The sequence below is a fragment of the Capsicum annuum genome, chromosome 4 (assembly GCF_002878395.1).
Source record: "Capsicum annuum cultivar UCD-10X-F1 chromosome 4, UCD10Xv1.1, whole genome shotgun sequence".
NCBI classification, from domain to species: Eukaryota; Viridiplantae; Streptophyta; class Magnoliopsida; order Solanales; family Solanaceae; genus Capsicum; species Capsicum annuum.
This window is the reverse complement of record NC_061114.1, coordinates 110,162,260-110,187,941: the sequence shown is the minus strand read 5'-3', so window position 1 is coordinate 110,187,941 and position 25,682 is coordinate 110,162,260.

The window sequence follows — 25,682 nt, the reverse complement described above, 5'->3', positions numbered from 1 at the left end:
AGAAAAATGTATAAGAGACATATGATAATCCCAATTACCTTTTGATATCTATCATGTAAGCTCCTAACAAATTCTCTAAAATCTTAATGGTCAACTCTGCCTGACCATCTATCAGTGGGTGAATTATTTGCTGAGGTCTTCTCAAGTATCAATACCCTTCCGGAAAGACTTCAAGAACAGAGATATTAACTGAGTGCCCTTATTTAAGATAATAGACAAGGGGATTTCATGAAACCAGACCAACTCACTAATGTAAAGTTTGGCATAGTAATATGTTAAGTTTGTAGTCTTAGCTAGAAAGAATTGAACCAGCTTATTCATTCTATCTACTATAATCACATGCAAGGTAAACATGTGATGTAGTCCATATAATTCATCTCTGAATTCCAAGGTTGATGTCTGAAGTCATAATCTTAATTTTTTTCTCTATCTTCACCTATTGGAAATTAGGACACAACTATAAAATCTGCAATATCTCTCTTTATGCCATTCCACTAGTGAACTTCTCATAGATCATGGTACATATTATGTCACCTAGATGAATAGAATATTGAGAGATCTGAGCTGTAACACCCTAAAAATAGGTCCCGAAGCATCACACGGTGCTTGAGGCTACGAGTATCCCCAAGCTAACCCTTTGAGCCATTTTCATTCAAGTCAACACGAATCAACGGGGTTTCCATAAATAACACCAAATATCAACAGAGTAATAATCATCCAAGAATAAAATAATTTTAGAAAAATAACAAAATATGACTTATTAGTCAACTCCCAACATCTATGCTAGTCTGAGAAGCCTATAAGAAAATCAATAAAACCAGCGAGCCATTGAGATATGCCCCAACTGACTCATACTCAGTTATAAAATGTAAATAATTCCGTGAAACCAACATCAGATATCATGTCCTCGGAATATGAGGACTCACTACGACAGAGGATGTAGAACAGCATGCCTGAAGAATCACTATCAAACCTGGAACTGAGCACCTAAAGATGTGGGTCAGTACCATAGAAATGAACTGAGTATATGGGGGTGTATGCAGTTTTATAAACATCATCATCATAAATATTTATAAGAAATATGCAGGATGTATGAAAGACTCACATAACCCGAAGAAAATCATCATAACCATAATAGGATGAAATAAGTACAATAACACATGTGAGTCAGCATATAATTTGTCAATCACTTTCAGTTCATCAAGAATATCAATTCTCATAATGTAAATATCATTTAAAGCTTTCGAAAGAATAACTTTCATAATTCCACTTTCAAATCACTTCACCATTCACCATAGACATAAGGAAACACACACACACTGGGAGATCCTATAACTGACATAAACCATGTGAGCTACATGGAGTCCAACGTACAACCCACGTTGGGGAGAGCTATCCTATCCTTTCCATTGGAGTAGGACTATCGATATCAAATCCATACAAACTAGTGATCACTATATAAATCAGCCTCAGGCTCACTCCTACGGGGGCACGTAGTTCTAGGGAAGTAAGGTCGCTTTATAACTCCCACTCGGTGCTAAAGATTTCTTTCAGACTTTGCTTAGATCATTTCAAAGACAATCCACAACAAAATAATTTTAGTAATATATAAATATACATCGGGAGCCATCATGCTTCTCATCAATCAAAATCAACCACATTGTGGATTTCTTTCACACTCAAGTTCAAAAGAACTCCAGTAAGATCAAAAGGTCAAATCATTCAAAATATCTCAAATATTCCACATCAACATGCTTATAAAACACATTTTCTAAAAAGAACATAATTTTCAATAGAGATTCACGACCCAAATATCAAAATCATGATAAATATCGTTCAAGATTCACGCTTTATATCTCCACACATGTAAATTCATATTTCAAAATCATAAACATCAAGATTTCATAATAATCATCATAAGATATGGGTTCATGCTTCAAATTCGTAAAAATTAAATAAAAATCATGCATTTGTAAAGAAAATTACTTTTGGGCACAAGAACGAAAGAGAGTTCTTGATGAAAAACCCCACATACCTTGAATGATGAACTTTAGATCAATACTCATTTTTGAGATGTTAATCGTGCCTTTGAATGATGGTTCTTGAAGTTCTTGAACTAGGAACTTGGAATCTTGAATAAATTGGCAGAATTAATGGTGAACTTTGGAGGTTCTTAAAGTTGGATGTAGGAGCTTAGGGTTGTCTTTTTGAGTAAATTTGATGAAATATAACATATAACACTTCTAATAGGCTTTAATATAGGGTTTGGATGGATTTTGGGTGAGGGGGAATGACCAAAACACCCCTACAAATCAAATAATTCTTGAATCTGTCCATTGGTGGACTGTTTTGATAGTCTGATGTAGATCAACCATAACGTTTTACTTCGATATCCAAATTGGATGAAACCAATTTCATTAGAAAGAGGACTCTCATATCTTTCCGTTGATATATAGTAGATCACCCAAATCATTATGTACAAGGAGTTATGATCGTTTAAAGTTGGAGAAAAAATACGGCAGGCCTCAGTACTTTTTCCTGCACGTTTTACTGTCCACTACTATTCACGGTTCGATCGGAATGTTTATAACTCGTCGCTCAGGTGTCCATTTTGGATGATCCATATATCGTTGGAAAGACTATTTGATACTCTACGCAACGGTGGGTCATAATCAAAGACATTCCAGACGAAAAATTTATAATTCATTCTAGAAGATAGAACCCAACATATTTACGCACAAAATTTCAACGAAAAATTTCCCGGGGTATTACATCATCCCCCCCCTTGGAAACATTCGTCCTCGAATTATGCTAGACATGACAAGATTAGATAGGGAATAGAGCATACAGCTAACCATTCGTTAGACTCATCATCACATCATTTCTCACTCTGAATGCAACATAGAATGCATAAATTCAAGAAACTACAGCTAAACACATAATAAATGACAGCTGAACAGCTGCAACTTTTATCAAAAGTGCATGATTTAGGAAAGAACGGTACCTTCGGCTTGATCGGAGTTCACAAAAAATAGGTGTGGGTACTTGGATCGCATATTCACCTCAGCTTCCCAAGTTACACCCTCAATAGATTGATTTCACCACAACATCTTGACCAAGGGAACTTCTTTGTTCCTTAGTCTTCAGACACTGAAATCAAGAATCTCAACAGGAATCTCATCAAAAGAATGATTTTCTTAAATGTCAGCACTCACAGAGGAATCCACTACCACAACATTGCCAATATGCTTTCTAAGCATAGAGACATGGAATATTGGATGAACAGAGGATAAATCATCAGGAAACTCGACCTCATAAGCTACCTTACCAACACGGCTAAGAATTTTGTAAGGACCAACATAACGGAGACTAAGCTTCTCCTTCTTTCTGAATCTCTTCACCCCCCTCATGGTGAAATTTTCAGATACACTAGGTCACCAACTTCAAACTCAAGGTCTCTCCTTCTAACATCCGCATATGACTTCTGACGACTCTACGCAGTTTTCAACCTTTCCCTAATCAACTTAACTTTTTCCATAGCCACAAATACCAAATCAGGACCACTCACAGATGCTTCACCCACCTCAAACCAATCTATGAGTAATCTACACTTCTTCCCATATAAGGCTTCAAATGGAGCCATGCCAATACTAGAGTGGAAATTGTTATTGTAAGCAAACTCTATCAACGGTAAGTGATCATCCCAACTTCCCTTAAAGTCAAGTACACAAGCTCTCAACATATCCTCTAAGGTCTGGATGGTCCGCTCAGCCTAACCATCGGTCTGCGGATGAAAAGCAGAACTCAAAAGCACTTGGGTACCAAGACCCTTCTGAAAAGCTTTCCAAAATTGTGAAGTAAACTGAGTACCCCTATCCGAAATGATAGATAAGGGAACTCCATGCAGTCTGACTAGCTCTTGGATATACAATCTAGCGTAATCCTCAGAGTATACAAAGTATGAACAGGCAAGAAATGAGTAGACTTAGTCAACCTATCAACCACAACCCAAATGGAATCATGATGGCATTGGGAAGGAGGTAAACCAATCACGAAGTCCATATTTATCTCTTCCCACTTCCAGGTGGGAATTATAAACTCTTGCATCATACCACCAGGTCTTTGGTGTTCAACCTTAACCTGTTGGCATGTTGCACACTTAGCTACAAACGCTGCTATACCTTTCTTTATGCCACTCCACCAATAGATTTCCTGCAAGTCTCGGTACATCTTGGTGGCACCAAGATGAATAAAATATCGCACCCCATGTGCTTCAACCATAATTCTCTATCTCAGATCATCAACATCCAGGACACACAAGCTACCCTGCAATCTCAACACACCATCTCTTTCTTGGGGGAAAACCTCTACTTTTTGGTCCTTGACTGACTCCTTCAGTCTGACCAAACTAGCATCTAAGTATTGCTTTTCCTTCACTTCTGAAACCAAGGAGGATTCAGAACTACTCTGAACCCCTATACTACCTTCAGCAGAGTCAAACAACCTAACCCCCAATCTAGCCAAACGATGTACATCACAACCCAACTCTTTTTTACCTTCTACCACATGCGAAACACTACCCATGGACACTCTACTTAGGGCATCTGCTATAATATTAGCCTTGGTCGGATGGTACAACACACTTATATCATAGTCGTTTAACAATTCTAACCATCGTCTCTGCCTAAGATTCAATTCTCTCTGGGTAAACACATACTGCAGACTCTTATGATCAGTGAAAACATCAACATGGACACCATACAAATAGTGTCTCCAGATTTTCAAAGCAAACACAACAGCAGCCAACTCAAGGTCATGGGTGAGGTAATTTTTCTCATGGGCTTTCAACTTTCTAGAAGCATAAGCTATCACCTTACCCTTCTGTATCAATACATAACCCAACCCAACTCTCAAAGCATCACAGTATACCACAAAACCATCAACACCATCAGGCAAAGTCAAAACAAGGGCTGAAGTGAGTCGAGTCTTCAACTCCTGAAAACTCTTCTCACAAAATTTGGACCACAAGAAATTCACTTTCTTTTGGGTCAATTGAGTCATAGGAGATGCTATAGAGTAGAAACCCTCAACAAAATGATGGTAATAGCCAGCTAAACCTAAGAAACTTTAGATATCAGTCGAAGAAATAGGTCTAGGCCAATTTCTAATAGCTTTGGTCTTTTGGGGATCAACTCTAATACCCTCGAAAGAAATGATATGACCCAGAAAAGCAACTGACCTTAGCCAAAACTCACACTTACTGAATTTGGCAAACAACTTGTGATCTCTAAGGGTTTCCAAGATAGTTCAAAGATGATCAGAATGTTCATCCTCACTACGAGAGTACACCAGTATATCATCGATGAACACTATGACAAACATATCCAGATATGGTCTGAACACTCGATTCATGAGGTCCATGAAAGCTGCTGGGGCATTAGTTAACCCAAAAGACATAACAAAAAACTCTAAATGGCCACAACGAGTTCAGAAAGCAGTTTTTGGGATGTCACACTCCCTAACTTTGAGTTGATGATAGCCGGAACGAAGGTCTATCTTTGAGAAATAACTTGCACCTTGAAATTGGTCAAACGAATCATCTATTCTCAGAAGGGGGTACTTATTTTTTATGGTGACTTTATTCAGTTGGCGAAAATCAATGCACATACGCAAAGAGCCATCTTTATTTCTCTCAAACAACACAGAAGCACCCCAAGGAGAAACACTGGGCCTTTTGAAACCCTTATCTAGTAGATCTTTGAGTTGCTCTTTCAACTCCTTAAGTTCTGCAGGGGCCATATGGTAAGGAGGAATAGAAATGGGCTGAGTATCGAGAAAAAGATCATTCCTGAACTCTATCTCTCTATCAAGAGGTATCCCTGGGAGATCATCCGAAAAGACCTCAGAAAACTCATTGATGACGTTAACAAACTGGAGAGTTAGAGTCTCAGACTTAGTGTCTTTGACTCTAACCAAATGATAAATACACCCCTTGGAAATAAGATTTCTAGCTTTGAGGTAAGAGATAAAATGACTCTTGGGTAACACAGAATTCCCAGACCACTCAAACACGAATGCACTCAGAAACTAAAACTTGACCACTCGGGTCCGACAATCAATAGAGGCATAAGAAGAATACAACCAGTCCATACCCAAAATCACATCAAAATCTACCATGTCTAACTCAATCAGATCAGCCAACAAGACTCTATGAAGAATGATAACAGGACACTTTTTATACACTTTCTGGGTAACAATCGAATCACCTACTGGGGTAGAAACTAGGATAGGCTCAGGAATTATCTCAGGACTCATTTCAAAATTTACAGCAATCAAAGCTGTAACATATGAGAAACTGGATCCAGGATCCAACAAAGTATACACATCAAACTAAAATATATGAAGCATACCAATAATAACATCGGGAGATTCCTCCTGTTCCTGGTGGGACGGTAAAGAATATAATCTATTTCGGTGCTGCTCGCTAGCATTGCTAGAAGAGGCGCCTTGAGCTGGGGCTGGGCGAGTCGCTGGAACTGGAGCACTAACAGTCTGAGTCTGGGTCTGAGGGCGATAGTCACGATGCCCTTGTCCATCTTGTGGACAATCTCTAACTCTGTGACCCATGTCACCACACCAGAAACAACCCCTCTTCTCACCCTAACACTCACCTGAATGAGCCCTACCACACTTAAGATACAGGGGACAATTTTTGCTTACTGCCAGCACTGTACTGGGACCTGGATGCATATGACCTGCTACCTTGCTCCTGCCTATCTCTAGGCATGGTAGCACTAGCAGATGACGATGCTGGCATAGTCGAATGATCTTGATACTGAGGGTGACTCTCTCACTGTGATCTAGTCTGACCCTGTCCGTGCTGCTCGAACCTAGCTCTCTTATTCCCTCTCATTCTATCTCTCTCCTTAATCTTTTCTGCCTCAATCTATTGGGCATGAGTCATCAGCCTAGAAAGATTCATCTCACTATTCAACATAGCAGACCTACACTCCTTAACCACATAACTAGACACTCCAGTCACAAACTTACTCATACTAGCCCGATTATCAACCACTAAGGTAGGAGCATACTTGGCCAACTGATTTAACTTTAGACAGTACTCCCTAACAGTCATAGAGCCCTGTCGCAGGTTCATAAACTCTTCCACCTTCGCCTCCCTTATCTCCAAAGGGAAAAACTTATCCAGGAATACATCCTAAAACTCTTACCAAGTTGTAGGGACAACTCCCTCACCTTTACCTTTCCTCCAAGAAACAACTCAGTCATAAGCAAGGTTTTTCAACTCAGTGGGTTAAGGTTGCTCACCATCATTATTTCTTCTCGCTCGACGTGGAGGCATATTTCTGAAAGAGAAGAGCACGAATCAATAGTAGAGAGAGACACTTTAAGCACGATAGACTTCTGAAAGAAAGAATCACAGTTTTTCCTAAAACTTCTTGTAGCCTCTTGCTCATAGATGTGGCGTGCTACACACCGATGATCAAGACTCTACTTAACGCAGCTTGTCAGACTCCCTAGGATACCTTAAAACCTTAGGCTCTGATACCAAGTTTGTAACACCCCAAAAATTAGTCCTAAAGCATCACATGGTGCTTGAGGCTACGAGTAGCCCCAAGCTAACCCTTTGAGCTATTAATTCAGCACGAATCAACGGGGTTTCCATCAATAACCCTCAAATATCAATAGAGTAATCACCATCCAAGAATAAAAGAATTTCATCAAGATAACAAAATACGACTTATTAGTCAACTCCCAACATCTATACTAGTCTGACAAGCCTATAAAAAAATCAATAAAACCAGCGAGCCATTGAGACATGCCCCAACTGACTTATACTTAGTTATCAAATGTAAATAATTCCGTAAAACCAACATCAGACATCACGGCCTTGGAACATGAGGACTCACCACAACAGAAGATGTAGAACAGCATGCCTGAAGAATCACTATCAAACCTGGAACTGAGCACCTGAACCTACATTACAAGAAAATGCAGCCCACATCCGAAGATGTGGGTTATTACCATGGAAAGGAACTGAGTATATAGGGGTGTATTCAGTTTTATAAACATCATCATCATAAATATTTATAAGAAATATGCAAGATGTATGAAAGACTCACATAGCCCGAAGAAAATCATCATAATCATGAGAGGATGAAATAAGTACAATAACACATGTGAGTCATCATATAATTTGTCAATCACTTTCAGTTCATCAAGAATATCAATTCTCATAATGTAAATATCATTTAAATCTTCTGAAAGAATAACTTTTACAATTCCACTTTCAAATCACTTCACCATTCACCATAGACACAAGGAAACACACATACACTGGGAGATCCTATAACCAACATAAACCATGTGAGCTACATGGAGTCCAACGTAAAACCCACATTGGGGAGAGTCGTCCTATCCTTGCCATCGGAGTAGGACTATCGATATGAAATCCACACAAACTAGTGATCACTATATAAATTAGCCTCAGGCTCACTCCTATAGGGGAACATTGTTCTAGGAAAGTAAGGTCACTTTATACCTCGCACTCAGTGCTAAAGATTTCTCCTGGACTTAGCTCATATCATTTCATAGACAATTCACAACAAAACAATTTCAGTAATATATAAATATACATCGGGAGCTATCATGCTTTCCATCTATCAAAACCAACCACGTTGTGAATTTCTTTCACACTCGAGTTCAAAACAACTCCATTAAGACCAAAAGGTAAAATCATTCAAAATATCTCAAATATTCAACATCAACGTGCTTATAACACACACTTTCTAAAAAAAACACAATTTCCAATAGGAATTCACGACCCAAATATCAAAATCATGATAAATATCGTTCAAGATTCATGTTTTATATCTCCACACATGTAAATTCATATTTCAAAATCATAAACATCAAGATTTCATAATAATCATCATAAGATATGGGTTCATGCTTCAAATTCGTAAAAATCAAATAAAAATCATGCCTTTATAAAGAAAATTACTTTTGGGCACAAGAACGACGGAGAGTTCTTGTTGAAAACCCCCACATACCTTGAATGATGAACTTTAGATCAATACTCATTTTTGAGATGTTAATCGTGCCTTTGAATGATGGTTCTTGGAGTTCTTGAACTAGGAACTTGGAATCTTGAATAAATTTGCAGAATTAATGGTGAACTTTGGAGGTTCTTGAAGTTGGATGTAGGAGCTTAGGATTTTCTTTTTGAGTGAATTTGATGAAATATAACATATAACGCTTCTAATAGGCTTTAATATAGGTTTGGACGGATTTTGGGTGAGGGTAAATGACCAAAATTCCCTAAAAATCAAATAATTCTCGAATCTGTCCTTTGGTAGACTGTTTTGATAGTCTGAAGTAGATCAACCATAACGTTTTACTTCGATATCCAAATTGAATGAAACCAATTTCATTAGAAAAACGACTCTCATATCTTTCCATTGATATATAGTATGTCACCCAAATCATTGTTTACGAGGATTTATAATCATTTGAAGTTGATCCAAAAATTTGCTTTTGATAGGCTGAAGTAGATCGACCATAACCTTTTGCTCCGATAGACAAATTGGATGAAACCAATTTCATTAGAAAGAGGACTCGTAGAGCTTTCTATTGATATATAGTAGATCACCTAAAACATTATGTACAAGGAGTTATGATTGTTTCAATTTGGAGAAAAAATACGCCAGGCCTCAGTACTTTTTCCTGCACGTTTTACTGTCTACTACTATTCACGATTCGATCGGAATGTTCATAACTCGTTGCTCGGGTGTCCATTTTGGATGATCCATATATCATTGGAAAGATTATTTGATACTCTACACAATGGTGGGTCATAATCTAAGAAATTCTGCATGAAAAATTTATAATTCATTCTAGAAAATAGAACCCAACATGTTTACGCACAAAATTTCAACCAAAAATTTCCCGGGGTATTACATGAGCGTCTGACAATATTTGCTATTTTAAGTAATCCACATCAGGAATAACAAATTGACCCTGATAAAAAAGATCACCATCTCCTCCTTGGAAGAAAACCACTATTTTTATCATCCATAGCTTCTTTCCACTTAAGAAAAATAGGGCCATTATAATTCTTTGCCTTAACTTCTATTACAAGAGAAAATTGTGAACCAGTTCGGACAATAATATCACCATCATCTGAGTCTAAAAGATGAAACCTTAATCAAGCAATCCTATGAACATCCTTATCCAATTCTTTCCTTTTTTTCATCAATATGAGCTACAAAACCCATGGACAACTATCTGAGAGCATCAGCCACTATTTGTCCTTACTTGGATGATAAAGAACACACATGTTGTAATCCTTAAAATGGTTATGCCACCTTCGTTGTTGAAGATCCAAATCTTTCAGATTGAACATGTATTAAAGGCTCTTATGTGTAGTGAACATATCGACATCACCATACAAATAGTGTCTTTAGTTCTTCAAGGTAAAAACTGCCACTGCTAACTCAAGATTATGATTTGGGAAATTCCTCTGATGAACCTAAAGATATTTGGAATCATAAGAAATGACCTTATTGTGTTGACTCAAAACACACCCAAGGGAAACTTTAAAAGTATCACAATAAATTACAAATTAATTTAAATACTTTAACAGAGTCAAAACTGGAGCAAAAGTTAGTCGAGACGTTAACTCCTAAAATATCTTCTCACAAGCTTTGAATTCTTTAAACTTAGCCATTTTCTGAGTCAATCAGTCAACAGAGAAGTAATAGATGAGAAACCCATAATAAACCACTTATATTAATGAACTAAACCCAAAAGCTCCTGATGTTAGATAGAGAAATAGGTCTAGGACAATTTTTTACTACATCATTGTTTTCAGAGACTACCTAAACCCCCTCACTAGACAAAACATACTTAAGAAAAGCAACAAATTTCAACTAAAACTCATACTTTTTGAACATAGAGAACAACAAACGATCCTTGAGAGTTTGCAACAAAACTCTCAAATGATTTTCATGCTTCATCTCACATCGAGAGTAAATAAGAATGTCATATAAGAAGATGGGACAAGCATTCAAAAATAATATTTGAATATCATATTGATTTAATCAAAAAAGGCTATAAGAGCATTTGTTAGTCCAAAAGACATAAATATAAATTCATAGAAACCATACTATGTTCTGAACGTTGTCTTTAGAATGTCACACGCTTGAACTTTTAGTTTATGGTAACCTGATTGGAGGTCGATCTTAGAGAAATAATTTACATCCTGTAGTGGATTGAAAAAGTCATCAATCCAAGGGATTGGATATTTATTATTTATTTGTGACTTTGTTCAACTAATGATAATTAATTCACATTTGGAGAAAACCATCTTTCTTTTTCATAAAAAGGACTAGAGCACCCCCTGAAGAAATACTAGAATAGATGAAGCCTTTATCTAAGAGTTTTTTCAACTTTAGTTTCAATTAATTAATCTTAATTTGATCCAACTTTTAAGGAGGAATGGCTATGGGATGCATATTTATAATAACTCTTTCCCAAAGTCAATCTATCACTTGAGAGGGACACTACGTAGATCCTTAGGAAACACTTTTAGAAACTTACAAACTATCAAAATTGACTAAAGAGATATGGTCTCAGACTTAGAGTTTTTAATCTCATCCAAATAATAAATGCCATCCTCAGAGATTATCTTTCTAGCCTTATAATTATATATAAAACTAACTATATGCATTGAAGCACTACTCTTCCACTCTAAAGGAGATTCACATAGAAACTGAAATTTTATGACTCTAGTTCTATAATTGACTGAGGCATAATAGGAATGCAACCAATCCATGCCATGAATAGAAATAAAATATGCTATGTCCAGCTCAACTAGATCAGTCATAATGGTGTTATAAAGGACTAGAATTTTGAAATATCTATATTCCCTTTTGTATTAGTGACTTGCCGACTAGAGAGGAAATATAAAAGGGTTCTAAGAGATTTTAAAGAACAATACCAAATTTAAAAACTACATATGGAGTTACAAAAGACAAGTAGACCCTAGGTTCAATAAAGCATACACATAATGACAAAAAACATGTATCATATTAGTGACTATATTTGGTGACCTGTTGGTGACATGTATCGTATAAGAAAAGAGAGTGCATAAAAGTGGTTTTAGCACTAATTACCACCCGTACTAGAAGATTCACCCTACCAAATGGGGTGACCTATTGGGGCTATAAAAAAATTAGACTACATAGGACCATATTATTGTTGCTCTATTGAAAAGAGAGTAATACTATAACTAGTTACCATTTTGTACACAACCAAAACAACCATGTCTAACTAACAAGCATTCCCCTGGGTAGTTCCTACCACACTGATTCCTTATTAAAAAAGTATGACCCTCAGTTTCTCACTTGAGACTTAATGTCTGATGCTCAACCCTTCAACTCTTGCCTAGATTTAGGAGATAGAGTGATAACTAATAAAGGTATTGGAGCTAGTGACCATTGATGGAACAGTAAAATACTCCCACCGATAGACATCTACTGAGAAAACTCAAAATTACTAGTTCTTGCTTTCTTGTTCACTCTTTTTCTCTCTCTTTCTTTTAAATATTCTTCCTTAATCTGTTGAGCATGAGTTATAAGTTAAAAGATATACTTATCTCTAATAAGAATGGCAGCCCTACACTTCTTGACCACCAAATTAGAATTACCTAAAACAAAATTACTCATTCAAGCCCTTGACCTAGCAACCATCTCTAGAGAATATCTTTAAAATAATAAACTTGAGAGAATACTCCTTAACAGACATCTAATTCTTCTTTAAGTTAATGAACTACTCAACCTCTTCCTTCCTCAACTCAAAAAAAAAAAGAATCTGTCCAAGAAAACTATTACAAACTCATCCTCAACAACCATAGCTACACCCACACGATGATTATCCTTACACATCTTATACTATAAAAGATCCATATCATTCAACTGATAGGATGCCAACTTTACACTCTCAGTTCTAGTAATCTTCATAAACTAGGTGATCTTCAACATAGCATTAATTAAAGCTTGGGGATACTCATCCACTTTTGTTCTAAAAAACTCATGTGGGTTTTTCCTCATGAAATATGAAATACTAGTTGTACTATAATTTCAATTCTAATTGGTTTGGGAAACTTCCTACTGGTTGACCTGTGATGTTATGGCTTGGGCCAACACTTGAAAGGAAGACGAAAACTCTACATGAGTGACCTACTCATTCAAGGGATCTACATGTGTTGTGGTGACTCTTCATATTCTAGGAAAATGCTCATTTAAAGTTGACTTATGTAAAGACATACACTAAAACTCAATTAATCAAAATTCTCTAAATTTAACTTTATGTTAGATGTTTCTTATGACTATGGTTCCCATCGAAAACACTCAGCATACAAAGAAATTAATCATAACATTTATATAAAATTGGAGATCATAGAGTTTGGAACCTATCTGTGTACAAAGAATGGTTCAAATCTTAGTTAAAAGTTTAAGATGTTATAGTATCTCCTCTTTGGTATCATTCATCCTAGAATAATGGATATGGACTTATTGGATCTCCACAAGAAAGACATAAGGATTGAAACTTTACACAATGAATTCATATTTTACTCTCTTATATCACGAGAGGTTTCATGAAATCATCTAATAAATTATTTAAGCATGAATTATGAGATACATGAGACTTGGCATAGACATGATAAAGGATATGAGTTCTACAGAATATTATCATAATAATGTAAGTCATGAACTTGTGGATATCATAAGCATGGATTAAGATTGATAAATGACATGAAATATGTTTTTTTGCGGGACATGGCAATAGAAGTACTACCCACCATAAATGATATGGCTAATAACCTTTAGATTTAGTGAAACTTCTAAAATATAATAGCCTATGAATACGAAAATTCATCATTTATCACTTTGAATTAAACAATGAAACTCATAACTATAAGATTTTGACTCTAACTCTATAGTGCTTCCATGTTCCAGCCTAACTTACTGTTAAAAAGGTGCTACATCATGTGTGATCGTGGTTGTGTAATCTACAAAATGCTATACTCTACATACCTCTAAGAATGCTACTCCATATTATCACTATAATCAAATAACCTCAAGTTTGAATAAAGGAGTACTAGCCATATAGTATAATGGTCTGCTTATCTATTAAAAAACATTATAATCTATCATTGCTACACTCTCTTTTAGTATTTTATCACCTAAAATCAGAATCTTCAGTCACTTTCACAAATATTTACACCATAGATCCCCTCTCTCATGAGTTCACACAACCAAAGTTTATCTCATTATTCCCTCTTCACTTATAACCTTAGCTCTAGTTGTCACATCATAGTTTTCATAATAAAGAATATATACTCTCTTATATAAGTCATTACTCAACTGTTATCACCACTATAATCATAACTTAAGGAATTTCACTAAGGGACTATAGTACAAGCATCAAATATAGGAGTTGTATTGCTCAATTATTACACATATTTATCGTACTACTCAATATGGAGCCTGTGAAGTAAGTAGGATATTATAGGCATGAAATACTTCATATATCAAACAACTAGATCATGAATAAATTGTCTTTCTAGAATAAACATAATGCAACAAGTGTTCTTAGGACTGGGTATACTAAGAAACATGAGAGCATAAATCATGAGTTGTAAAACATGAGGTTAAAAATTTTAAATTCAAGAAGTATGACTATGATTGTTGGTTGAAGATATTGCTTCTCATTCAAGATCTGAGAATGGTCATGAGTTTGCATAGAGAGTGTGGTTTGGCCATAGACTTGACATAATATAAGTCGTGACATAGAAAAGTATAGTTTCTAAAAATTGAGCATAACACGAGGCATGTGTTCACATGTCATAAGGATTGTAACATAGAATTTGATCACTAGAATCTTAGAGAAAAATTTAAATAACTAAGAGACACTATCTCTTTGTGCTCAAGGAATAGATCATTTATATGAGTGTACATAGATTGTGTGGGACTTAGACAATAGCATGAATACATAAGGCATGGGCGATCATCCTTTTGGTTAAGTATGAGCAATATTCTAAAATAAGAATGGGTTTCTATGGAACGTGCCATAACTATTTTCTAAACTCATCATTATTGGTAACTTATGAATTCCCTTGGTTAAACACCTCATCATCTCCCCCTTAGATCAAAATTCCTATATTAGGTCTGCAGACATATTCCTTAAATAGTGTTACATATGAAACACTTGGTATGGTGGGTATCACTATGAACACTAAATTTATCTTGATAAACTATAATAGTTATATACTAAATTCTTTCTAGGAAATCCCTTTTAGGGATACCTCTCTTAGCTTTCCTTAGCCTCTATAATCATCAACCTATAGCTTACACTTTCATTGTCGAATAGATTCATTCCCGCTAACACCTGGCAATTTTACCTCATCTTCATAGTTTACTAACATCACTCCTCTAATCTTATATCCACCTAGCTCAAAGGAATTTAAGACTATATTAAGAGGTTTAACCTCGTCTATCTACAATCCCCTTTATGCAACTTTACAAAACACCAGATGATATTTACCTAGCTTTTTACATACGAAACAACTTAAAAACACTTATTAGGAACACATTACACTTATAAACTTAAAACTTCATCTAAAAACATACTACCTAAGGTACAAATTATTCTTATAAACTTAAGGATCCTATTCATCTAATGTATTAGCCACATTTCATTTCTATAATACAAGTCCTCATGTACATATCATAACTACATTCAAATTTCCATTTGCCCCAAGCTCTACCATACATCATATAAAGTGTACTAGACCCATTTCTGCAAAGCATTTGCCCCCATCCTCAAGCTATTTAATTTTTCATCACAATCACCATCTAAAGTTAAAACTTAGTGTCTACTACCAAATATGGATTACAAATAAATATCATACATACTATGATAGCACATAGATATGGTACAAAATCCAAAAAATACTAGCTTACAAAAATGTTTTTGTCAAAATATTTGATCTTAATTTATTCTTCCATTTATTGGGGTTTACAAACATATTTTATTGAAAATTTTACTACTATACCTTCATATTTGTTACATATTTTCTTACATTCTGTACTAGCTTACAACTAAAAGATAAAAATTTGGGATCACCAGCCAACTAATCCTTATGTTAAGAATAGTCGAACTTAATCCTACAACATATCCAATTACAGTTCATTAACATATTCTTCTTTTTAACATCACATCTCTTTACCTATATATAGATTTAAACTACCTTCAAAGTTTTATAAATATCAATAAGTCTCCATCACCAAGATCTCCAAATTAAAGTGTAAATTTATAAATTCTTAACCACTTTATCCTTTCATTCACATCTTATAATTGATTTTCACTACTATAATTAACAAGCCATCATGAGATTCTTTCCTCTTTCAAATAAATTCCAAAAATTCTTAACTAACAACACTTTTCTATTAACCATCATAAGAATTCTAATCTTGCAATACCTTATATAACACCATACGGGTGTACCAAATCCATTACTCACTTAATGGGTACAAGACTCTAGCTCCATTTTCAATCAATCACTAACTCTACTTTCAGGCTTCAAACTTATGACTCCATATATCTATCTGTGAGATTATTTTGCTGCACATAGATTATGAAAATTTAATTAACGCTATCTTATTTTATGGTAGCATGTAATGGCCCTCATTATGATATTTAGAATTTTCTATATTTTGACTTTCCTATTTTGATGTGTTATCTCATTTATTATTTTTGAAAATAGTTGCCATGTTCTTTGATATATTTAAGAGTGAATTTTGTAAGTTTATGGTTTACAATATCCTTTAACGGAATTAGTTTGACTTTGGTAAAAATTTTATGATTCAAACTTTGGATGGTGATACAAACTATTTCATTAGATAAAAAAATTTGATTTTAGGATAGTATTGTAGTTGGATAGAGTCTCGAACCTTTATTTTGCATTTTGACCTATTAATGGGAAACTAGTTAAATTTGGCCTAAGGGGGTTACAAGGGTTAATTTGTTGTAAATGGCCTCTTTTCATCGATCCAATGATTCCATTAGATCTGAGACAAGTTTTGTGATTGATTTGAACTATTGGTATATGTTATGGAGTTTTGGATAAATTTTGAGTGTCAAAAACATGTTTTGAAAGTTGTTGGTTACTATACCCTAAAATTTACATGATTTAATTTTGATAGCTCCCGTGCATTCTAAGGAATTATTTTTGAGTTGAAAAATGATAAGGAATATTACTGGGACTATTAGGAAGTATTTTTGAAATTTGGAATGGGTTTTAGGGTATTTTGGGACCCTAAAATACTAAGGGTCCATAATTAGGGAGTACCGTGGAGGCATGGCTCTAGGCCACTAGTTTTTCCATTAGGGTGTGCCACACCCCTGACATGGCGCGATAACGATTTGCCATGGCCATGGTCGCAACGATGCTAAATTTTAGTGTTTTTCTTCATTTTAAGGGTATTTAGTTCATTTACATCATAATTGATCCTACAACTAGTACTAGATGCAATTTCCATTCCCCAACTCAAAATACATCATTCCTCATCTCCCAAGGCTTTCAAGAATACTCAAGGAGGGTTTTTCTCCAAAATTCAAACTTTCAAGGCTTTAATTCAAGTTTCCTCCAAGAAATTCATTAAGTTCAGGTATGTGGTGTTTCAATAAGGATTACATTTTATCTTTATGCCTAAACGATTTGATTTTTCTAATTGAATTTGTGAAATTTCAAAGTAGGGTTCATACCCACATTACATGATTTTGATGTTGTGATGTTCCTTTATTAATTAAAGTACCTTTTGAATGAAAATTCATGGCTTGCTCATGTTTTAACACCAATAGTATTTCTCCTAAAGTAAAGTTCATTGTTAAAGATAGAAGTACCATGATTTCGTAAAGTATGTGATTTTAGCATGATTCACTCAGTTTACAAGAATCTTAGACTCACTATTTTAGATTATAGGCTATTACAACATGATTTTTGGTTTTAGTTTTGATCTTATGATCTCAAATAAGATATTAAATTCACATAAGTATGATTATCATATCGAAAGAGAAGAATATTGTTTTTTTAGACTAATCAGCCAATTTTCTCATTTTAAGGTCAATGTCATATATTTTACGAGTAATACCATAATTTAGGATTAGTACCTGACAGCGAGGAGCAAGGATTTAGTATACCCAATTTTCATAAATAATGTGCCACTATAGGTTATTTTCATCTTGTCCAAACAGGCATGTCCGACACTATTCAACTTTTCTAAATAGACATGTATAGCTGATCACCCTTGTTAGCCTTTATACCCTAGAAAGACATCTTGGGCTCTTTTAATGGGGATTTTATATTAGCATACATGTTTTTCGCATGGTTTATGTCACTTACGAGAATTTCTAATAGAAAAGGTGCCTTTAGAAACTATGTAATGACACACGAACTCTATTAGATGTTGCTTTATGTTTTTATGCTTTTTCATATTTTAGATTTTAGTGTTATTTATGGTCATGGTGATTCTGTTTATACTTAACATGCTTGGTTAAATATTATGACATATATATATATATATTAGTTTTTTTTAATTGCATTCACTTCTATATACCCAGTTCATTCAAAAAGTACTGACCACATATATATTTGTGTGGCTACATTATTTCATAATGTAGGTTCTGGTGTTCATCCTCAGTAGTTTTATTATCCATGATTACCACCTCCTACATTCTGTTAGTTGGTGAGTCCTCATGGTTTGAGGGCCAAGTGTATGATTACCTTTAGATGTTAAGTTACTATTAGCTTAGACTTTATGTTTTCAGTTTTGGTCAGCTAAGGTCTATTCTAATGTCTCTTCAGTAGACTTAGAGGCTTGTCAAGACTATTAAGTTGATTTTCTTTTCATAAGTTTCATATGATGTTTAGTTCACCATGTTAGTTAAAATTGTATACTCATTTGAAATCAGATTATTAGTTCTAGTTTCCATTTACTTTTAAGGATATTATTCATGGTGCAGTGCTAAGTAGATATCATGGGTTAGTTATGGGACTACTTGTAGTCCAAAACACCATGTGACATCCAGAAGGTGGCCTTGGGTTGTTATGCTAGTGCACACCTTTAGTGAAGGAAAAATAGACTTTTAGCTAGAAAGATAGGCTTTATTTGCACAATTATGCCTGAAAATTTTATACATTTTAGACTTTATCTCATTTCCTATTTTCATTATTTTGAGAGCTATGAAGCTCCATTTTGGTGATTTTCAATGCATTTTTTCCTCGTATAATTTTTGGCTATGTGATTTGACCTTTAATATTCTCATTTTCCAATAATATCTATTTCATTTTTCATGATTTCTAACCAATATTGAGATTTAAAACCCCTTTCCACCATTTTCAAATCTTCCAGGCTCATTTTTGAGAGAATTAAATTGGTTTTTCAAGATTGAAAATTTAGGTGAGCTTCTAAACTAGTATTTTATTATTTTCCATTGATTAGCTTGCATTTTAATTTACACATCATTATTTTTAAACATGAAATGTGTCATTTTTACCTGATAAAGGGGAAATCATGTTTTTCTTTGATTTTAACACATTTTTAGTTGGGTTTTCAGATTTAGACTCTTTTTGTGATCATGAAGATGATTCTTAAATAAAATTTCAATATTACCCTTTTTCCCCAAAATGAAAGTAGTTATAACATATATATATATATTATTGGACTTCCTTTGACTTTTCAATGTCATATTTGCTTAATTGGACATATTTTGTGATGATTTTGTAGGAGTAGAGCTTCTGGTTGATGCGTTAGACTGTGTTTTAGCTTGCGGGTCTTCTTTAAAGGCGAACTGAGATGTACCTTAACTTTTTCTAAAGTATTTATGTGTTGTATGCTTATTTTCTTGTGTAGTGTGAATCTCTTAGGGTTTGGGTCTTACTTAGGTGAAATGGCGAGCAACTCCATGGGTACCAGAGTCTTTTCAAGGATTGAAGTTAGGTAATTGCTTAATGTAGAAAGTTTTGCAACATGCTTAGAATAGATTATAGATGATGACTTATTGTCCTTGAATAAATTGATATTAGATGTCTATTTTAGAGCTTGGATTGTGTTTAGTGGACTTTATTATGATTATCAGGGCTTAGTAGCCTTTTAGGAGATAATTATGTTATTATTATTCTTTGATGGAATAATTGATGTTTATAGAATATTTAGAGTATAAACGGAATACTAATAGTTAAGGTTATTATCAAAGTTTAGTATCTCTTGTTAAGGCATATAATTAACAAACATAGCTTTTCTTTTATGATTGTAGTCTAATGATGTTATTGTTGGAAAAAATGAGACTTATTGTTCAAAAGAAGCTAGGTTTGAGTAGTTTTTCGATATATTTATTTGGATTGATAGTAATTTCATATTGCCCATGTGAGGGCTTATGTGAACATCATTATTGACTTGGGTTATTATTTATATTGTGTGACAATGTGGGTGCTTATATGCATATTATTCTTGACCTAAGAGAATATATATTGTGTGTTACACGTGCAGGGGCTTTATTTGACATCATAGGCCTTATTTGTGTCTTAAATTCCATATTTATTATTGTAATGCTTGTGTGGGGGATTGAATACATATTATAGGCCTTATTTGAGCATTAATTACCATTAACATATAGTAATACAAGGGGTTTTTGAAATGATATTATTGATATCTACATGACTATTTATTTTAGTAGAGGCTAACGGATATCAAAACTTACCTAATCTCCCTATACTATTTTGTGCTTATTTTTGCAATTAAGATATTTTAGATTATTCAATATTATTCTATATTAGAGGCTTGTACTAGTGACAACTAGACCTGGGATTTATCTAAAGTTATTATTTCATCTTTAGATATTATTTGGGATTATTCGGTTCATGTTCTTCTTTTCTTCCACTTTTGAGTTATTCAATTATCTAAGTCTTAGGTTATAATAGGCTTAATTGAATCGGAGGGTGTGATAGGTGTCACCACACACTCTATTTGGGTCATGACACAACATTAACCCAATAATTGGCTACCTACCCCTACTCTTAAGCGTGACATGTTCAAAAAAGTTTTTGATAGAGAGCTTAAATACATGTCTCACTTTCACTCAACTGTAAGATTCATGAAGATAGGGGTATAGGCTAAAAATCAATAGACTTTGATTTAATAATGGACTCCTCTCAAGTTGTTATATAGTTTCATAACTTTTTGATGATTCAATTTGAAAGGATCACATCAATAGGAATCTGAGATTTTGCACTTGTATTACCTCAATAATGAGGCATAGCCAGAAAAATTAGAGCCAAATGGGAATTGGGATAACATTATTATGGAGAACACTATTGTATGATCTAGAGCATGAAAGAATGGAAAGTATTTTCTAAACTTCTTGTAGCCTACATATCTAAGTGTGGTTCACAACACACCCATGAGCAAAACCTTACTATACAGGAGTTCATAGACACCCTAGGATACTTGAATTCTATGCTCTGATAACAAGTTTATAATGAGCCAACACTAGAACCTAAATATAACTGGTACCCAGGCCATTATTGGAATGAAAGAACCAATTAGCGTACATCCTTAGAATTCATTCAATAAGATAATTACAAAAAACATTATAAGAATCCATTCTAAGACATAATCAAGGGTGTTTTAAAGTATTGAAATCAAAACATTTAAGCAACATTGACATAGTTCTACAAAGCCTCTAAACATGATCATAAAAATGTCTAAACCAAGATATGGCCACGACAAATACCATAAAGCTGAAGACATAGTTTGATATCAAAATTTTATAGGCATTATGGAGATTGGAATTCTCAACATTAGTTGAAGTTGTAATGAGCAAATCTTGACACTACACAAAACCATAGGAGTTTATCTTTTAAACCTACCTTATGAAATAATGTAGCATCTAAGATGGTCAACATTTGGAATTGTTAGTATGTAAAATAAGGAAGGGAACAATATATATATGTGTGTATATATATATATATATATAAAGGTGAACTTAAAACATGGAAAAGGATTATAAATAGTGATTCCAACATTAAAATATATACCTTATTTTTTTTCATTTTGAACTAAATGGTATCACCGATCTCGTCATATACACCACAAGCTATGTAGGTGTAATCAATGGTCGACCGGTTGAGCCCAATCCATGTTTGTTGCATGGACCAGGATATGCATTATATTGGTAATTATAACATAATGTCACCCATTAAGGGTCAAACCATCCCTATGTCAACAAATATAGGCTTCTGGTGTTGATCTATTTAAACTCATACCTTCTTGGTTAACAATATAATTATCTTTAATCTCATATTTTAGTACTTCAATATCATTGAACATCATAGAAAAAACTTTCCATTTCCTGTAAAGGCATAGAACATAGTTTATGTTGTCATAACAAGACTTACAAGTCCTCTATTTCATCTTTCATATAAACATAAGGTCTATTATCAATTTCATATGCTTATCTTATCAACATCATGTATAAGATGATACTTAAATATCAATCAAATTATTTATGAAATTCTTTAACTATTTAGGAACCACAATTTCACAAAACCATATGTAAAAAAGTTTAGTATAGTTCAACCCATTCATTATTCATTGTAATATTAACATAGAATAACTCTTTCTCAAGTATTAAGGATTTATTGACCAAGAAACACTCCATTACAAAAGTGAGGAGGTAAAGAAAACAATTATAATGACCCACACTAATTCAATTTACCAAATAGTCAAAGTATACCTTAAGAAAGGAGTTTTGCCACAAAGTCATGTTTATCCAATAGATTCAAAATATGCATTGCAACTCTTTCATCAAAATTTAAAATATGTGAACGTATATACATGCCAAACGATCATATATTTTAAAAGATACTTCCAAAATAGTAGATTTACGTACCTTTTGATGAAGAATTTAATGGAAGCGCTTATGGGAGAACCTCAATCATTGAACCCTAGGTATTCTTGATTCTTGAAACTTTTGAGAAAAAGAGTAACGTATTTTGGTTGAGAGATTTATAACATGGGGATTTATGAATGTTTTTTATAAGGGGACGGTTTTGAATAAGGAAAATACCCAAAGGCCCTTAAAAACTCATAAGAAAATAAAAAATGTTACTACTAGATGGCACCTCCATGGAACGCCTCCTACAATGGAAGCTAGACTCTGTGACATACCCCTATCATGGACTCTCACGACAAATTCTATAACCTTTTGCTCCAGACTCCAATTTATGAATGATCAGTGGATTGGAAAGAAGACTCAAAGACCATTAATTATAGGTAATGTGTCACATAACTCTTTAAATTCTAGGAGAAATGCTCATTTGAAATTGACTCATGTAATAACATATACTAAAACATAATTGACCAAAATTGCCTCAACTCAACTTTATGCTATATATTTCTTATGACCACGATTCACATCAAAGAAACCTACCACACCAGGAAATTGATCTTAATACTTATATCCAATTAGAGATCATCAAGTTTAGGTCCTATATGTGTATAAAGAATGGTTCAAGCCCTAGTCAAATATTTGAGATGTTACACATTATCTATTAAATTAATGATTTTTTAGTCTCCTTTCCAACATTACTGACCGTTGACAAATATGAGTTAGGAGATAAAGGTTATAGGATTTCCAATGAGGGTATATGATATGTCAGTGGCACAGACTTTTAACTCCATGATGGAGCCATGCAATGGGTGTGGTTATCAATTATTGACATATATTTAAGGGAATTTTGTCCTTTCCTTAATAGATTTCTTCCCCAATCATCTAAAAGCATTCCCTACTCAATTATTTTACCCTTAATCATGATTCGAGCCAACCTTTAATCCTCACAAATAGTTTAAAAACTCTCAAGCTTCAAGAAGAAGGATCCAAGGTTCTAGTTCAAAGTTTTATTGTAATTTTTTATATAGGTATGTATAACAACTCTCCTTAAATATAATTTCAAGATTATATCTCCTAAATCTATATTTATGCCAAAAATCATAAATTTAAGCTAAGGTTGAGAGCTATACTAGAATTGATGAAAAAAAATAAGTTTTTATGAATGCTTCATCCATTACATTGTTTTCATTGTTTATAAAAATGGGTTTGGAAAGTGTTACTTGAATTATGAATTTTATTTTTCTCTAAATATAAAAGTATGATTGTTTGAGGGGGTTGATTGAATTATGAATTTTATTTTTCTCTAAATATAAAAATATGATTGTTTGATGGGGTTGATTTACATTCAAATGCTTTAGAGAAATCTCGAACAAGCTATTTTGTCGTATTATTTAAACAAATTTTTGAACAGAGTTTTTACATGATCCTTGAATGATCCTTTGCATTCAAACCTTATGATGGCGGTCTAAAGAGTTATAAATGTTTGTGATAATTATAGTAGATAGAAGTTTTGGCTTGTAAGTCTTTGTATGGCGATACCAATTAAGTGAATGCCCTAATTTTATCTAGTGTTTTCTAAAGAGTTATTTATGATTTGAAAATTTTAAAAGATGGTCTTAAAGAGAATCACATTGTTAACCGAGAAAGTATGAGTTCGAAACTTCATTACCTAAAATGTATTTTACCAGCATATGAATGGTTGTGTTCTAAAATATGGAAAACCACATTGTAGACTTACTTCACATAGTCTTATGCAGGAGAAAAAAAGAAAAAGATATCATATTCCTAAGAACATATGGCAAATATGAATCTCAGGATCCATCAATTGAGTTATAGGTAGAGTCATATAGTGTAATACACCGAACTTTTCTAGCATAAATTCGTTCCTAGAATGTTAAGGGATATCTTCAAAAATGAATAATATTTATTCCATGAGGAATTTTCAATATATAAACTTTTCACTATGTGGAAAATTGAATAAGCTTTTCATCGATACCAAATTCGCCTAAATCTGACAGTCGATTAAGAAGTTAGAGCATTTTTAAGTTGACATTGTGACACCTGGACTCTCAGTGCATCACAAAAAGGGCAAAAATAGAAATTGTCATTTTCCAGTGGACCTTTGTGATATTGGTGCATCGCGGAGAGGTCCATTTTCCCATTTGTCAATTTTCAATAGTCCAACACTATAGTGGCGCATCTCACCGAAGGCCAAAATGACATCTCTATATGGCACTATAATGGTGATGTATCGTGATGAAGTTCCAGGTCCCAATTGCCAAAATCAGTGGGATAACGCGATAGCTCCAAGTCGCAGAGACCCTCAGTTTCCTAGTCATCAAATTTCAGTGAGCCACTACGATAGTGGCGCGTCGCGGTGGCTCATTAAATCGAGACCCCAGTTCATTTTTTCAATTTCATTTAGGAGTTTAAAAAAGGTATTTTAGACAATTCCCAAGCCCTAATTCTGTCCAAACACAAGATTTAAGCCTATTACAAGCATTTTATGTGTATATTCATCAAAGTTTCTCTCATGCAAAACCCTAAGCTTAAACATTCAACTTCAATAATCCCCAAGATTTCACCATTCTTTTCACAAATCAATTCAAGATTCAAAGTTTCCAATTCAAGAATTCCAAGAATCATCA